Below are 5,897 nucleotides of genomic sequence, written 5' to 3'. Positions count from 1 at the left end.
CCAGAATCTATGGAGAAATCCTACAACTCAACAGTAAAAAGACAACCTAATCATAAAATGGTCAAATGAAGTGAACAGGCATTTATCCAAAGAAGATATGCAAATGGACAGAAAAAAAACATGAAAAGATGCTCAACATCATTAGCCATCAGGGAAATGCAAATCAAAACCACAGTGAAATACCACTTTACACCAAGTAGAATGGCATCTTTAGAAACAATAATAAGCATTGGAGAGGATGTGAAGAAAAAGGAACACTCATTCATTGTTGGTGGGAATGTAAAATGGTGCAGCCACTTTGGAAAACAGTTTTATGGTTCCTCAGAACATTTAATATGGAATTATCATATGTCTTGGCAATCCCACTTCTGGGTATATATAATAAGAATCGAAAGCAGGGACTGTAACAGGTATTTGCACTTCGATGTTCAGAGCAGCATTATTTACAATTGCCAAAAGATGGAAGCAGCTCAAGTGTCCATCAACAGAAGAGTGGATAAGCAAATGTGGTGTGTACATGCACTGGAATATTATGATGCTGTGAACAGGAATGCTGTTCTGATGCATATGACAACATGGATGAACCTTGAAGACCTTATATTGAATAAAATATGTCAGACACAGAAGGACAAATGTTTTGTGGTCTCACTGATATCAAACAGTTAGAATAAACCAATTCATAGAATCAGAAACTAGAACATAGGTTACCCGGGGTGGGGGAGGGCTAGAGAAAGGAGAGTTAAGGCTGAATTGGTACAGAATTTCTGTTAGGGATGATGGAAAAGTTGCATGAATGGATGATGGTGTGAGCTATTCAGCTATGTGAATGTAATAAACACAACTGAACTGTATATCAGCCTGTGGCTAAAAAGGAAAATTTTAGAGTGTATATATATTACTAAAATAAAAAAAATTAATAAAATATCAGAGGTTGCCAGGGGTTTGGAAGGAGTGAGGGATGAATCGCTGAAGCACAGGGAATTTTTAGAGTAGTGAAATTATTCCATATGATACTGTATTATGCATTCGTCAAAACTCATGGAAGTGTATAACAGGAAGGGTGAATCCTAATGTAAATTAATGTATAAATATTGGGTTATCAATTGTAACAAATGTACCATGCTGAAGCAGAATATTAATAGGGAAACTGTGAGAGAAGAGGGGCCATATGTGAATTCTCTGTTTTCTCTGACAAATTTTTCTGTATCCCTAAAACTGCTCTAAGAATAAATTCTGCTAACCAAGATAAGGGAAATATATTATTTAACCTCTGGGAAAAACCAGGTGGCAGGCTGACTTTGCAGGCGGTAGTTTGCCAACCTCAACTCTAGAGCAGTAGTTCCCAAACTGCTTTGATTGCAAACTCTCATCAGTTAAAAAAAATATTGATGCAAGCAAAAAAATGCTATGGAAAGAAGTTTAAAAGGACCTTAAAAATGGCAAGACGTCCTATGTCCATAGATTGCAAGACTAAATATTGTCAAAATGTCATCAGCACCAAAAAGAATCTACAGATTCAATGCATTCCCTATCAAACCACAAGCAGCCTTTTTTTCATCAAAGGAAAACTCTGTTCTCAAATCCATATGGAACTGTAGGGTGTCCAAAGTAGGCAAAATGATCTTGAGAAAGAACAAACTTGGGAGTCTCACATCTCCAGATTTCAAAATGTGTTAAAAAGACACAGAAATAAAAATAGATTTATGAACCAATGGAATACAATTGAGAGTCCATAAATACATCTACACATCTATGGCCAACTAATATGTTATTTATGATTTTTATTAGAGAAGTAGGTTTACAGAATCATCATGCAGAAAATACAGTGTTCCCATATACCCAGCTCACACATGTGGTATTCCCTACTATTGACAATTGGCATTATTGTAATACCTTTTTCACACTTGATGAAACAATATCATTGTAATTATACTATTGAGCATAGACCATAGTTAATATTAGGGTTCACTCTTTGTGTTGTACAGTTTTGAGGTTTTATTTATATATATATAGAGAGAGAGAACCTAAATTTCCCCTTTTAACCATATTAAAATATATAATTCAATGGTGTTAATTGTATTCACAATATTATGTTACCATCACCACCACCCATTACTAAAATTTATCCATCACCCAAACAGAAGTTCTGTATCAATTTAGCATTAACTCTTCATTCTCTAACCCCACTCCCGCCCCTGGTAAACTGGGTTCTAATCTCTGACTTTGTGCATTTGCTTATTCTAATTCTCTCCAATCAGTGAGTTATTACAGCATTTGTCATTTTGTGTCTGGCTTATTTCACTCAACATGATGTCTTCGGGTTTCATCCATGTTTTAGCAGGCATCAGAATGTCACTTTATGGCTAAATAGTATTACATTGTATTAGATACCACATTTTGTTTATTCACTCATTTGTTTATGGACACTATAGTAGCAAAAATAATTTTGAAAAAGAAAAGTGAAGTAAAAAGAAACACTCTATCTGATTTCTTGATAAATACATAGATCAATGGACTAGAATAGAGAACTGAGAAAGGTCCCATAGAAGTACAACCAACTAATTTTGACAGAAGCACAAAACAAATTATTGGAAGAAAAGTGAAACTTTTCAACAAACGGCCCCAGAGCAATTGGACATCCTTAGACAAAGCGATGAACCTTGATCTAAATGTAAGAGCTTCTATAAAAATTAACGTATAATATCTTTAAATATAAAATATAACACTATACATTTTTAGAAGAAAATCTTTGACCCCTAGACCTAAGTGAAGATTTCTAGACATTATACCAGAAGCATGATCCATAAAATAAATAACTCTTAAAGTGCACTTAATCAAAATTAAGAACATGTTCTGTGCAAAAGACTGCTAAGGGAAGGAAAAGAGAAGCTAAGGTCTGGGAGGAAATATCTGCAAATCACATATTGGACAAGGGACTCATATCTAGAATATATGGAGAACTCTCCAACCTTAAGCGGAGGTTTGACATCAGTGAAAACAGTGGAGTAAGGACTTCTGAAAATTCTCTCCTCCATAAAAACAATGACAAAAATGGAAAAATTGTCACAATAAACTTTTTCAGGATTCTGAAAATTAACGTAAGTCATGCAGCGATGGAGGGCTTTGTTCAAGACAAACAATTGTATCTCTGTAAATACCATGAGCTTTCTGACATCTTAATCTTACCTCCCAATGCCATCCCCCATTCCCCAGCTTTGTTTTTGACTTAAAAACCAGCATCCCACAATCATCATGAAAGCCTGCAGCTTTTCACCTACCAGAGATATCATAACAAAGTTGGAGTCCCATTAGTAAAGAACTGTTGTGAATTAACCAGTATGGTGGTTCCCTGGAAGATTCCAATCACAAGGCATTCTTTATTTGACATAATTCTGAGCTGAATTATGTGAAAATCCTTTTCCCTGAGGACATTTGTAGGAAGAATTAGAGGCAGTTGTTTAAGATCGTGGATGTTTGAGGCTGTGGAAAACAGTTGGGGCAATAATAAGCTAACCAAAACCTTAAAAGAAAAAGTTGGAGTGTGAAATAGCCATAGAGAATCTGATGGGCTCAAACAATATCATGGAAATCTAGAAGGCCGTATGCATTTGTAGAGCTCTGTACATACCTGTGGCTCAGTGCATACTCTGTAAAGCCCCTAGAAGACTCTGAGTGCTTACCTTGGTGCTCTAAGCAATCAGGAATGGAGGCTAAGGCAGAGTTGTAGACTGCCTGACTGAATGGTTACGACATACCAAAACATGCACACAAGCCCTTTAGCAAAGACTGGAACACTTATTAGTTCCAGGCATTTAGGAAAATCTCTGCCCAGTCATTAGCTGAAAATAAGCTAACTGAATAGAGACATCAGTGACCATACATGGCAAATAATTCAAATTTTATAGAATTAGTCTATTAAAATTTTAAAAAAACAGCAAAACTTCAGAACAACATCAACAACAGATAAAACAGCAAATGGGGGATCTAAATTCCAGAATGTCCACATTTTATTATTTACAAAGTCTACTTTACAACAGAAAATCTGCAAAAGAAAGAGACAAAGTTATTAAATCAGCTGTTCTAAATATGTTCAATGAGCTAAAGGAAATCATGCTCAAAGAATTAAAAGATAGTGTGAGAATTATATCTTAAATTTTTCTTTTTTAATTGGGGAAGTTTTGGGTTTATGAGAAAGTCATGGATAAAATACAGGATTCCTAAGTACTACGCTATTAATAACACCTTACATTGGTGTGGAACATTTTTTACAATTGATGGAAGCACATTTTTATAATTGTACTATTAGCTATAGTCCATGGTTAGCTCAACAGGGTTTACTGTTGGTGTGATTTCATGGAATTTTTAAAAGCTTTTTTCTATTACCATATATATAGCCTAACATTTCTGTATTTTAACCACTATTCAGATACATATTTCAGTGCTTTTAATCACATTAATGATACTGTGCTACCATCACCAACATCCATTGCCAAAACATTTCCATCTTTCCTAGTAGGAACCCTCTACTTACTAAGTGCTAACTTCTTATTCCCTATCACCACCCCATTCCCTGCTAATCTATATTGTAGGTTTGACTGTAAGAGATTCCTTAATCTAATAATTTAAAATCAGTGAGATCATCCAATATTTTTTGTGCCTGGCTAATTTCACTTCACAAGATGTCTTCAAGGTTCATGCATGTTTTTTCAGAGTTCATTCCATTGTATGGCTGAATAAGAATCCATTGTATATATATACCATATTGTGTTTATCCACTCATCACTTGATGGACATTTGGGTTCCTTCCACCTTTACACAATGGTTAATAATTCCGCTATGAACATCAGTGTGCAAATATCTCTCTAAGTCCCTAATTTCAATTATTTTGGCTATATACCTAGTAGGGGTATTGCAGGATCATGTGTAAATTCTATACTTAGTTTTCTGAGGAAACACCAAACTGTCTTACACACCCACTGTTTGGGCCCAGACCAATTTCAGGCAAAGCAAGGGCTGGTGCTGCCACAAGACGGAAAAACACTCCAGGCACAGAAGTGGACATGATTTATTGGAATTTACAAAGTGGAGAGATTCTCCAGGGGTGGCCTTTCCCAAAGGATAGTGCTCCACAAGGAATAGGAGTGCAGGCAGGTAATATGTATATGATTTTAGGAGAAAGACAGTCTATATAGTATCAGGACATCAGGTCTCTAGTATAATAATTAAAGGGGCTAAAGATCTGATGTTTTATTAAGACTAGTGTTTAAGATTAAGGTATAATCAGCGCTGTTTTACAACTGTAGTTACATTCTCCCCACTCTGGGGAGTTGTTTACTTTCTTGACCTTTGTCCTGGGATAAAGCAAGCCTGCTATGTGATGTTTAGAAGGAAACCCAGGCCTTGGGCTGTCACACCCACTACAGCATTTTACATTGCCAGCACCAATGAATGAGCGTTTCTATTTTTCTACATCCTTTTCAACATTTGTTACTTTACATTTTCTAGTGGCACACACTAATGATTGTGAAATGGTATCTCATTGTGGCTTTATTTTCTCTCTTTTTTAAAAAATATGGAACACCTCCCGAATTTGTGTGTCATCCTTGAGCGGGGGCCATGCTAATCTTCTCTGTATCATTCCAATTTTAGTATGTGTGCTGCTGAAGTGAACACTCATTGTGGTTTTGATGTGCATTTCCCTGATGGCTAATGATGTTGAGCATCTTTTCATGTGCTTTCTGGATATTTGCATATCTTTCTCAATAGGATGTCTGTGCTGGTTTGAAAGGACATATGGCCCCTAGAAAAGCCATGTTTTCATCTAAATCCCATTTCATAAAGGCAGAATAATCCCTATTCAATACTGTATGTTTGGAACTGTAATCAAAGCATCTCCC

At 35.8% G+C, this 5,897-nt stretch overlaps 1 non-coding gene across 1 annotated transcript; it reads right to left on the bottom strand.

Moving 5' to 3' along the window:
• Nucleotides 1-5,566: 5,566 nt before the first annotated feature.
• On the bottom strand, nucleotides 5,567-5,673 carry LOC143672228 (U6 spliceosomal RNA). Its single transcript, XR_013169697.1, has one exon. It is a non-coding gene; the product is annotated as a U6 spliceosomal RNA (small nuclear RNA).
• Nucleotides 5,674-5,897: the final 224 nt, after the last annotated feature.

The sequence above is a fragment of the Tamandua tetradactyla genome, chromosome X (genome assembly GCF_023851605.1).
Source record: "Tamandua tetradactyla isolate mTamTet1 chromosome X, mTamTet1.pri, whole genome shotgun sequence".
Lineage (NCBI taxonomy): Eukaryota > Metazoa > Chordata > Mammalia > Pilosa > Myrmecophagidae > Tamandua > Tamandua tetradactyla.
The sequence above is the reverse complement of the archived record's forward strand: the minus strand, read 5'-3'. Positions and strand labels throughout refer to the sequence as shown.